This window comes from Gallinula chloropus (genome assembly GCF_964237585.1).
Source record: "Gallinula chloropus genome assembly, chromosome: 1".
Taxonomy (NCBI): Eukaryota; Metazoa; Chordata; class Aves; order Gruiformes; family Rallidae; genus Gallinula; species Gallinula chloropus.
In genome coordinates, this window is record NC_140085.1 from 184,828,176 (window position 1) to 184,841,360 (window position 13,185).

Here is a 13,185-nt window from a genome sequence, read left to right on the forward strand (position 1 = left end):
TGCCCCCTTCCTCCGCCACAGCGGTTTGGGGTTGTTTATTTCTTATCTCTGCCATTTTTTCTCCTTTCTTAATTAGCCAGCAGGGAAAGGGGTCTGCTTTTAACCGTCTGACCTGGGTGCCTCTGGCCAGCCAGCTGGGTGTTATGGCGAGCACCGGTTGGTCTCTACAATGCTGGGGACTGCTGTGCCTGGCAAAGGCAGTGGCAGAGGAAGGAAGGAGAGTTTCCCTGGGCTCTGGCACGGGATAAATGCCACTGTCAACCTAAGCTGGGGCTGGAAATGGGACCCGGAAGCAGCACTACAGGGTCTGAGCCTGTATCCTCTGCTCTGGAAAGCTGTCAAAGGGACATGTGGAAAAACAAACCACACCAAGCACCATTTTATGTAACAGATAAACCTGTGAAATTCCTGGCTCCTTCTAATGAGTTGAAGTACACTAGCAGGGCACATGAATGGCTGTTGCAGTAAGGGGAGTGAAATTTAAAATGTGTTTTCAGTTCCTCTGGTATGTGTGTTGGAGCTGTGAAGCCCCGGAGAATCACTTAAGAGTTGCACATCTGGACAGCCAATGTTAGCCATAAGGAAGTTGTCATTGTAGGTGTAATTATATTTTAAAACACATTAAAGGACTGTGCACAAAGTTCAGCATGTAAGAGAAATTTGTGTATTTTATGTGGCACACAGGGCCACACTCAGAGAAGCTACTTTGAGAACCCCAAGTTTTCAAGAGCTTAAGTTACCTGGTTTCAATAGGAGAGATAGGGGAGGAATAGGAATATTCTGATTTTTTTGACCCTGTATGATACACCCCGATACTTCTTTTTCTAAATCTCTTCGCTCCAACAAAGGCCTCGTACTAAAGTCTTCCACTTTCTCAGCATGTTGTATGAGTATTAGGCTCACACAAAAGGTACTTCCCACCATGAAGTTAAAATTTTTGAACTCAGCGCTGTCCGCTTGTACTAGGTATTCTGTGTGACATAAATTTTCAGAGGGCAAAAAGGCACATTTTCACAGCAACGTTTTATTCCCTTTGGATACCATCCAGCTTAATGTCATACCTTTGCATGAAATCTAAAAATGCATGTTCTTATTTTAAGAAGTTGAAGGAATTTATTTTAAACCAGCAGCCTGAGTCAGTTTTAGCTGATTTTGTACTTGGAAATGGCTGGGATTATTCGACTGAAGTGTTCCTAAACAATTCATCCTGATTCTGATGCTCAAAATGGAGACTTCTGGCCCAGAAAGGAACGGCTTGGCAATAGTATGTGTGTCAGAATGTTATTTCCTACAATGAAAAATGAATGGCAGCCTGAACTACAGATAGGTACTATGATGTCTGTAAGTCTATTATTGGGAGCTATATGGAAATAGTTTTGTGATCATCGCCTACAATGTACAATTAGCAACCAAAACTGCACAGCCTAGACTGCTATAATGATGTCAGATAATCACACTCGCTGTGAACAGAGCAGATGTTAGGCTTGTGAGAGTCCTGCACGCAGCCTGAGACAACGTTCCCTCTTCCCTACTTTCAATCCCTTGCCCTGCTAGCCTTTCAGCTTCTCCCTTTCCCCCACAGCCTGTACAAGCCTGTCTGATTACTGTACTCAAACCCTGGCTCAGGGAAAATACACAGCAGGGGGAAACCAGAGAATTAAGTGGGCATGCCTGCTGTTATAAATAGCCAGGCAGAAAACTGCAGTGCTGCCCTGCATCCATATGACAGTTAGAGGATGCCTCACCTTGGGCTTTGTAACCCTTGGTGCATCTCAGTGTGCTGTTAGGAGAAATAATTTTCCAAGGTTCCTTATCCCACTGAATTAGCTGCATTCTTTGCAGGAAATGAGATTTTAGTTTTGGGAAAAAAACCCACAACCATTAGCAACCCCCAAACAAAACCCCTGTGGAAGTTTCTGTGAATAAATGCAGTAAGCCCGTCTGTGCTCCATTCTCTTGTCATTTCCTTGTTTACATACCCCCTTTCTTAACCATTCAGACTGTGGCTTAGTACAGGGAAAGCTGGATGATGGCTCTGATGTGTTTTATTTGAGTATCAGTCTGTGTTCTCATGGACTGAGGAGTACATTCTTGCAGTCTGCCAACCTCTGAAAGTAAATGAGGAGTATGCAGATACATGGGATTCCTTGCAGGCTAAACCACTGGGATTTTAATCAGCAAGGTGCTGGATAGTGCAGCCCTGAGGTACTAACCAGTGTGAGTAGGCATGGCAGAAGCTGTCCATGAGTCAAACACAAAAATACATTACTGCAGGAGGCAGTGGGAGCAGCTCATAATATTTTGGAGTTTAAGCAGTAATGAGCAATTACGGCATATAATTCCTATTACCATTAGAGAAGATAAGATAGTTAGGAAGACATTTGAATGTAGGGTTGGGAACCAGTGTTGCCCTGGTGCACACACACTATTGTCTGAGGATATTATATAAGTACTGTAGCAGCACTACTGTGATGTTAGCCATACTCTTCTAAACAATGCCACTTTCAGGAGATTTTTGTAAATGCCTAGAAACGGTGCCCTTGCCAGCATACATTAATCCAATCCCCAGGCACAACCAGCTGAGAGATTTGTGCTTAGAAACACTTGCTTTTTCCCTCGTGAGGGCCTAAGCTTGAACCCAGGAAGGAATCATCACAACACAGTGTTGACACATCCATGCATAAATATTTCAGCCATGAAATCTCTCTGTCTGTCTGAACAGCTTCACATCAGAAGCGAGCTGTTGCGCACTGTTCTAACACCTAGGTGTTTCTGCTACCTCATTTCACCCCCTGTGATGTTTTGCTTTTGTGGTGTTGTTCCAGAGGCAGGAGGCTGTAGAGATTGCAAGAGTGCTCTCTGCTAACCCAGCCATCACAGCGATGAGGCACTATGGGTTCTGTGCAGGAGAAAGGTAAGGTCTAGATTTGCCAGGAATGAAGGGCCTGCCTTGCAGTACTCTCACAGGCAGACTGTCAGCTCACATCAGGAGTTTTGGCTGCATGTTGCCTTTTGTACAGAATTTTGAGTTGATACACCTTGTTAGCTGAATTAGAATCCATTCCTGAGCTTTGGGAATTTGGAAAGCTATTGATTTTGTTTTCTTTCATGATTGCTTGTAGCCTAGCATTAAACTCTGGCAGGACACTGCTTAGAATATAAGGCATTTTTTAGACAAGGAATTATTCTTATGGATGGGCAGCCAAAATCTTGGATAGTTATCACAGCCAGCAACCAATGTATATGTGTAGCCCAGCTCCCCCACGGGAATAGGGTGGGGGTGTGGATCAAGAGAGCCATAAGTCTATTGAGCTCCTCACATTTCCCTCATTTGAGCACAGAACAAAATGGCTTCACCCTGGCTAAACACAACCCAGTGGTTAGCCCTAATAAAACACACCCAAGTTAACTCTTCCCCTTGAGGACTACAACACTTCAGATATATCTACACTATCAAATAAGTCTTAGCATTCTCCCATGTCCTTATCTTCTTATTGCCAATACTAGGCAAATGACTGTTGATGGTCAGGCTCTCATTTTAAGTTTTAAACAGATATTTCTGTCCAAAATCAGGGGAGGGGGATAGTTTGGTCAAGGGATAATTTGTTCCCAAGCACTATGACTGAGACTGCACCTACATTCAGGATGATGCATCTACCAGCGTAGAAGTAGCCCCAGTATATGCTATGGAGGCCCTCCATGAATGCAGATAATCCTCAAAGCAAGTAAAATTCTGGAGCATTGTGACTGTGAATCTCCAGGTATTAGGATTTTTCACACAGCAATGAATTGAGAATCTCAGTATTTTCTGGAAACACGAGAGCTGGTGAAAATTGCCTCCCTGGCCCCCAGCTGGACTATTGCAAAAAACGCACCTAAGCCTTGGTCCATCTTTGTACCTGTCTGTCAAAGAGCAAGGACTTTTAAGCAAAAGTTTTAATTGCCTCCCAACACAAAAGAGAAGTTGAAAATACCTAATGCTGTTAAGGGCTGTGTGTTTCACCATGCTTTATGTTTTCTTCCCAGGGGACAGATCTAAAAGGTAGATAGAGTACTCAAGAGCTGAAAAGCAATTATATATTATACAAGATGTTTAAGAGCAGCTTCAAGGCCATCTTGCAGATCTCTTTTTTTTTCTGAGAGGATGAAGTGTCTGTCTTAAGGACAACTGGCTCCTTTGCTTGCTTCCAGCTGGAGATATGGCAGGCTGTTGTGCATTCTCTCTCCTTCCCTTGCAGTTACTAATTTTCCAATTAAGTCTCTGTGCCTGCCCCCATTAAATCAATCAGAATGTCACTGCTGATTGCAATGGGAACAGGATCAGGCTTTAAGGGCCAGATTTGCAGAAAAGTTTGGCATCTATAATTGGGGCCAGGTTTTCAAAGGAAGCAGCAACTGTGTGCAAGCCACTACTGCTGTGGGAGCTACTCCCAACCCTGTGTTTGCCATGCTGGCCTCAGCTCTGGGTGCAGAACACTCAGAAACTCCAGCTTTGGGAACTAGGGCTGCCCCAGTGAGTGTAATAGCAATTAAGAGCTGTCAGCAGCTTGGGGAGAGGCACTTGGCGCTCTTCCTTTTGCCTGGCTGAAGCTGAGGGTTTGGCGAGTGGTCGAAGAGGAACATCCCAGGCCCGGAGGTCTGTGTCTGAAGTGTTTGTGTTATTAGCAGGGTGAGTGAAGCAGAAGCTGCTCATCCTGAATGCAGGGAGGAGTCAAAGCTCTGGCATGTGTGGTGTTCTTATGAACAGTTGGGTGTTCTATTTGTTGTGCGCTCTTATACCCAAGTCATTGCTAAGTTTGCCAGCCGCTGTCATCAGCAGTGTGGTTTCCAGTGAACAGTCAGGCTTTCCCAAGACCAAATAGCCCTTTGTTCTGGAGAAACAAATGTGGCAGTATGTCATCAGCTCAGCTCAATGGCTCCTTTTTTACTCAGGGGCCGGTAAAAGGAATCTCTTATTTTGCCTTATCAGAACTGTAGGTTTGCTCCACCAGCTGTTGAGGGCTCTGGTCTCTGAGAACCTGCAGGACCTCCCAGGGGACAGGTATATCCTGACAAGGAGAGGGAATGCTGAATGTCCTCCCAAAGTGAACAGGGTTGACTTGAGAACAACCACTAAACGTGTTGCTAACCTAATTTAGTCAATAAAGCATTAATTTAATGATTCCCATGACTGAAAAAATATCTTACATGTCTGTTGCTGGGCTATGACAGTAATGCAGTTCTACTAATATTGTCTTCAGTTCCCTGTGTCTCTTCTTGCCACTCTTCTAGTGGATCCTGTTGTTCTTGCTACCAGCTCTTGGACAGGGATGCTCATGGGCTTATTAACTCAGGTGAGTTCTGCTATGCTTCATTCTTCTATTTTTCATATTCACTTGGAAATCTTATAGCTCATTGGGGTTGATTATTTCAGCACAGTTGTTATCACTAAGTTGCCAACCCTGCCTAGTAGTATGTAGCCACCAAGAGATCTCTACAAGCAGGGAAATAAACACAGCTCAGGTTAAATGACTGCTGTATCTTGTGTTGAAATGCCAAAGGGACAGACTGAAGTTTTGTGCCCATTAGCAGTCCACATGCTGTGGTAACAGAAACCACAGAGATATGTAAAATTTAGCCATGAAAAGCTATGGAGCCAAATCCTCTCCTGCAAATAACCACCAGACTCATTTATTAAAAGTCTTAATTCACCTGTTGTTGTACAAACATTTTTTAAAAGTCCACTACAAATAATGAAGCAAGTCATTTTCTGATATAGTCTGAAAATAAATAGAATTTGTGAAGTCCATGCAGAAGTAGAATAGCAACACAAAGAGCAAAAGTAAGCTATGATAATAAAAATGTGTTGTATATAGCAACTGAGCAACTTGTAAGTGTGCATACTGGACTTTTTCTTTTCTCCACTATTTGCACCCTGTGTACTCATTTCATCTTAGTATCACAGAAGTATAGAGTATCCTGAGTTGGAAGGGACCCATAAGGATCACCAAGTCCAACTCCTGGCTCCACACAGGACCAGCCAGGTCAGAGCATGTGACTGAGGGCATCATCCAGACGCTTCTTGAACTCAGCCAAGCTCAGTGCTGTGACCACTTCCCTGGGGAGCCTGTGCCAGTGCCCAGCCACCCTCTCAGTAAAGAACCTCTTCTAACCTAAACCTCCCCTGTTGGAGCTTCATTCCATTCCCTCTGGTTCTATCACTGGTCACCAAAGAGAGGAGATCAGCCCTGCTCCTTCACCCCCCTCATCAGGAAGCCACAGACTGCGATGAGGTCTCCCCTCAGCCTCCTTGTCTCCAGGCTGTACAAACCAAGGGACTTCAGCTTCTCCTGGTAAGGCTTCCTGTCCAGACTTTTCACCATACTCATTGCCCTCCTCTGGACACTCTCCAGTATTTTTGTGTCCCTCTCGTACTGTGGCACCCAAAACTGCACCCAGTACTCAATCTAAGGCTAAATATTTTTTTTCCAAAGGACTGAGAATCAAATTCATAAGACAAAATTCACATGGAAATCAAGAGAACCTTGTTAAAAAGCAGCTTTCTTGCATGTTGGCCTACAGGCCCATGGTTTGCATCTCAGGGCATCTCTCAGTTTTGAGCTGTTGTGCTACAGCAGGAAGAAGAGTATCACAGATTCCCCTTTTGCTGGAGTACTGATGATCATACAGAAGAGTCAGTATGGCTTAGATTCAAACCTGTGGGCGAAATCAGACTCTGATACAGCTATTCAGTGAAATTGCAGTCGGGTTGATTGTGATTAGCATGGCTGGTAAATGTAAAGTACCTTAATTTTTAAACTCTGATCACATAGGCTCATGAACTTACACTGGTCTGTATCTTCCTCCCTGCATTTTTATTTAAATGAGACGTTTGATAGAAATTCAGTGTTAGAAACATACAGATAGGATTTCTCAGAACTTCACACTTTCCTCATTGTTCTTTTTAGCAGCTTTCTTGTACTTTGTTTTCTGGCACTATGCAATATCAGACTGCACTTCTCAGCCTTTCTTATTTTCCTTCAAATATTGTACTTTCTACAAAAGCTTTCTTTTCTCTCTTAGGGCTAGCACCTGCAGGATTTCCACTCAGTGAACTGGATTTCCAGCAGTGAACAGGAACCTCAAGAAACCTAAGCCAAGCAGCAGTTTCCAATTGCAGTCCTGATGTAACAATCCTTTCTGTATTATACATAGAACATACATGGGCATTGGTTGTGACACAAAGTCCCTATCAGCTAGAATCTGCGTAAGATAAGTAATCAGAGATATGATTCAAGATAAGTTACAGAAGCTGTTCTGGTTTAGAATGGTTCTGTGAGAATGTTGTACAATATATACAAGTTATCACCAGTTTGAACTTTGTAGCCCTTTGCCTGTGAAGTCAAAGCATTTAGGCTCATTTCCACCAACTGTTGACATTTGGGGTCTGAGACATTTGCAGTGATTCTTGACATAACCTAGAATACCTCCTGCTTCTTTATTTTGTTTTTGGGTTTTGATTTTTTTTTATTTGTTCAGTCACCTTGTACTTTTAAAGTCTGATGTCTTGGGACCTCCTAAAACTCAGGGCAAGTGCTGTGTGACAGAGACCTGTTTGTCCTCCAACAGCACAACGTTCCTGTTTCTACTCTTGAGGAGATGAGGTCTGTGATATGTCTGATGCTCGTCTTTCCTCTCTGGTTCAGCAGGTAGGAGCTGTCTGTGTTCAGTGCTTGGAATGAAGGAACAAAACATTGGCTGCTGCTTTCGAAAAAATCTGTGGGAAGCTGCTCCTTAGCACTTTGCAGTATTATACCCTTCGCTAAAGAACATAGCAGGAGGAGAAATATACTGTGGGCAATAATCTGTAGTAAGTGTGATTTATTTCGTGGCTACTACCATTCCATTTATCATGTGTATATGTCTGCACCCAGTCTGTGTGTGCATGCAGAAATGTCAGTGTCCTTGTATTATTAGATTGCTGTAGTACCCACAGCTGGCAGAGGGTACTAATCTATTGCAGTGGCTATCTAATCTATTGGAATTATGTATATTTTTTTCCTAGAAATAGAACTTTATTTCTCAAGGGATATCATTTAACTGTAACAGATATACCTGGTTTTCTGCATTGTAGTCAACAGATTTCTGAGTTCATAATAATTAGCTTAAGGGTGTGTTTTGTGCAATTTCCAGAAGCCATTTATATTACCATGAAAAAAATGCATAATTTAACATTTTCAGTTATTATTTTAGTCTAGTGACAAAATATTAAACATTTTCATGCCAAGGTTTAGATTGTATGTTTAGCCATTCAGCCTTTGGACTGTGATGACTTAATTCCCCACACCAGCTACTTTCTGAGGAAATGTGCCTACTCCTTCAGGGACTGAGCATGTGTCTGGGACACCATCAGTTGGTGGCAATTTTAAAAGTCTCTGCTTGCAAGTTACAGTGTTGTGGACCATGCACCGTTCCTAGTTTACCCCCAAATGAAATAAAATGCCTTCAATTAAACTACTTTCATTTGGGTTTAAGCTGAGTGCTTTATTTAGCCACTGGAGCTATCCAAGAGAAACTGTGCTGCTGCTGGTGAGTCAGAAGAAGAGTGGTAACTTGCTAAGTCACTGTCACTCAGCTGTATTTCATCGTGTGCCCGAAACCAGGTGTCCCTGCTCCACACCTGCATGAATCCAGCCTGCTGAAGGAGTCAGTAACAGTGAAAGTGCAGAAGGCACACAAATATCTCTCTGGATACAGAACTCCAACAATTTTGGAGGTGATGATGTTCACACCTGCATGTCCCATAGCTTATTGATGTAGAGAAGCAAGGGTAAATACTACCAGTTCAGAATTTTCCTCTCCCCACCCCAACAAAGCTTTTTGTTGTTCCCTCTGTATAACTTCAGAGTATTTCACCAGTTTCTTTTGCTTCATTACTACCTCCTGTATCATTTTACATTTGTGCCTACCGGGTACTGAAGACTAGCACTGTGATTTGGCAGCACTTCCCCAAGATGCCAATGAAGGCACCAGGTTCTCCTACCTGAAGAACTGATCCTCCCTTGGGGACAGCTGAGGATCAGTCTTCACCTCCTGTGAATGAGGCGTAGGCCTCAGGCTTACCCTTGTGTGGCTGCAGTTGGCTAAACCGCTGCACATGGGCTGAGCTGCTCTAACTGTGCTTCCACAGGCACGCAGAAAACACAAGGCAATGTGACTTAGCCCAGCTCTCTCCCCCTCACAGTTGAACTAAAATCACCTCATGTTTGCTCAGATAGACTGCACACATCATCACTTGCTGCAAGGCCACTGGATGTGCAGTGACGTGGGAATCAATTCAGGCTTAATCAGGAGTATGAGCCCTTAATTCTTTGTGATCAGGAGTGATTTTGGCAGAATTTTTGAAGAACAGGGCAGTTTGTACTAGAGCTTTATGTGTGGAGAATATGTAGCTATTTTCTTCTTAAATTTCTTTTGCATTAGCAACTCTCATTGTCTTTTTTATGCATGTTCCAAGCTTTTGGGTAAAGTTCATGTGTAATGATAAACAGCTGCTTTGTTGCATTTGAGTGCTGCTGATTGATAGGCAATTTCTAAACACTTTGGCATCTTAATGAATGAAAGATGCTCTCCACTAAGAGAGGAGTGACCTAAATCACTTAGATCAGTTCAGAACTGAACACTGGAATCTGGGAGCCCAAGTGCTGAGCCAGCAAAGCACTTGGGGTGGGAAACAGGAATTCCAGCATTCCATTATTGTCAGCAGTTATTATTTCTGAAATGTGTAGTACCTTCAGAGAGGCAGTGGAGAGCGTGAAGTGGAGCAGCTCTTGAGAAAACACAGCCTGTGATTTCTCCCAGGCACAATCTGTGTAAGATTTCCACTGATATTGTCTCCTTACGTACTACCTTGCATGGCCTAAGTCAGCCAGCAGTGTTAGTCATTACCATTCCATGAATTTCTGAGCAGGGACAGCCTGACCATGACTCCTGAGTGGCTGCTGCAGGGCAGGCGACACTCACGCTGCCCTCTTAGCAGATTATTTCACCTTTTATCCCACCTTCTTTCTTAGATTAGTTTTCTAAAAATAAACAATTCTTAGAGCCAGGACCTGAATTAAAATCCTTATGAACAAAATGCAGCCTTAGTTGTCTGTACAATAGCCCTGAGGTCAAGGTTCATGGTTGAAGACAGGTGGTTCCCACAGGTGCCTCATTGCCAGGAAGGAAGGTTGAGCAGAGCCTGTTTGTCTGTGGCATGTTGTCGAGGTTCTTTTACAGATCTCTAACTTCCACAGCCATCCTATAGTTCTTTCAGGTGTCTCTAACATACAGGTTTCAGCTGTGAGGGTTTTAACAGAGAAAATACCCAAAACACAGATCCTCTTCCTGTGCCTGGGGCTGCCCCCATGCTTGCACAGGGGGGGAGCCCCTGCATTTTGATTGTCTTAACAGAACTGCATTAAAGCAAAAGCAGAAAGAGCACTTTCACACCACGTTCATCAACACATGACAAACCAGCCTGCCAGGACCAGTTATGGGGCTGCTCCCTTACATGTCACAAAACAATTGTCTCAGTGCATGCTGGTACTTTTAAAGCTGTCACTGCTGTTGACTTAAAAGCTGTTTGTGTTACACCTGTCCATTAAGTATAGATTTCCATATGTACAGCACCAAGGGGAACAAATCAAATGCACACTGATGCCACAACCAGAGAGCTGCTGGAGTGAACACATCTGCCTGAAATTTGCACATCCCTGCCATGTTTTTATTGTGTTTTATACTTAAAATACCAATATAACAATGAACTTGATCCCAATGATTTGGCAACCATCTTTGTGCTGATGTGGTACTGACAAATGCATGTTACACACAGAAAAGAAGAAGGAGTATCCCCAGGTTGGGGAATGCTCAGCCCTGGTTAAAGCACCGATCTGATACTCCGTAGCTCAGCTCCTTGTTCTGCCAAAGACTTACCAAGTGGCCTTGGCTCACTGTGGATGTATTGGATGTATATGGATATATTCAGACTATCTGTTTTAGCACCAAATGTAGATATAGATGCTTTCTAATCCAAGTTTGGAAAAGACCTGGGAGCCAGGAGGGCAAGAGCATCTCCAGTCATAGGCTTACCATGCTGGTGAAGAGGTCTTTAAAATAAAGTTGCCAGGGGAGGGGAACCTTGATCCAGCCTACTCCTACCAGTTTGATACCAGTGCCAGCAATCGATGCCCAGACCTGGGATAAGGATCACAGGTCAGCAGGGGAGCACCTAAAGTGCAGGACAAAGGAATTCCACCAAAAAATCAGCTTCACTGGGGGCCCAAGTGAAATGCCTCTATGCAAATGCACATAGCATGGAGAAGAAACCAGAGGAATGAGAGATTTGCACACCTGCAGAGCTATGATCTTATTGGCATCATGGAGACATGGTGGGATGGCTTCCTATGACTGGAGTGTTGGGATGGAAGGATACAGGGTCTTTAGGAAGGACAGGAAGGGGAGACAAGACAGGGTTGTCAGTAACCAGCTGGAGTGCATGGACCTCCACCTGGGGATGGATGAAGAGATGACCAAGAGCTTATGGGTCAGGATCAAAGGGAGCACAGAGACAGGGGACAGTATAGTAGGGGTCTGCTACAGGCCATCCAGCCAAGAAGACTGAACAGATGACACCCTCTATAGGCAGATGGGAGCAGCCTCATGTTCACAAGCCCTGATCCTCATCAGAGAACTTAACCACCCTACTATCTGTTGGAGGGACAGCACATCAGGGCACAAACAATCCAGGAGGTTCCTGGAATGTATCACTGATTTCATCACTTTTCCAAGTGATACAGGAGCCAATGAGGAGTGGTGGCATGTTCTCACCAACAAGGAGGGGTTGTTGAGGAATGTGAAGCTCAGGGGCAGCCTTGGCTTCAGTGTCCATGAAATGGTGTTAGGACAGTGAGGAGGGCACATAGCAAGCTCACTATTGTGGACTTCAGGAGAGTAGACTTTGGCCTCTTCAGAGCTTTTCTTCATAAAGTACCGTGGGGCAAAGGCCTGAAGGAAAGAGGTGCCCAAGAAAGCTCATCAGTATTGAAGGATCACCTCCTCCAAGCTCTAGAGCAATGCATCCCAATAAAGAGAAAGTTAGGAGAAAACACAGTGATGTCTGCATGGAACAAGGAGATCCTGGGCAAACTCAAACAAAAAGGAAGCCTACAGAGGGTGCAAGCAAGGGCAGGTAGCATGAGAGGAAAGCAGAGACGTTGAGCAGCCAGGGATTGGGTTAGGAAAGCTAAAGCCCTGATAGAATTAAATCTGGTCAGAGACATCAAGGACAGAGGAAAAGCTTCTATGGGTACATCAGTGATATAAGGAAGATGAGGGAAATTGTGGACCCTTTCCAGAAAGAAATGGGAGAGCTGGTTACCCAGGATATGGAGAAGGCTGAGGTACTTCTGTCTGTCTTCACTGACAAGTGCTCTAGCCACACTGCCCAAGTTGCAGAAGACAAAGGCAAGGTTTCAGAGAACAGAGAACCACCCACTGTAGGAAAAGATCAGGTTTGAGACCATCTAAGGAACCTGAAGGTGCACAAGTCCATGGGACCTGACCGGGTGAATCGTGAGCCCTGAGGGAGCTGGTGGATAAAGTGGCTAAGCCATTCTCCATCATATTTGAGAAGTCGTGGCAGTCTGGTGAAGATCCCACTGACTGGAAAGGGGAAACATAATCCCTGTTTTTTAAGTGGGAAAAAAAAAAAGCAAGACATGGCTAACTACAGGCCAGTCATTCTCACCTCTGTGCCTGGCAAGATCGTGGGGCAGATCCTCTTGGACACTATGCACAGGAACATGGAAAATAAGGTGATTGGTGGCAGCCAACACAGCTTCACTAAGGATGAATCGTGTCTGACAAATTTGGTGGCCTTCTGTAACAGGGTTACAGCATTGGTGGATGAGAGAAGAGCAACTGATATTACCTACCTGGACTTGTGCAAAGTATTTTACACTGTCCCACAGAATACCCTTGTCTCTAAATTGGAGAGACATGGATTTGATGGATGAACCACTTGGTGGGTAAGGAATTGGCTGGGCGGTTGCACTCAGAGTTGTGGTCCATGGCTCAATGTGTAAATGGAGACCAGTGACGAGTGACACTCCTCAGAGATTGGTACTGGGACTGACTGTATAACATCTTTGTCAGAGATGTGGA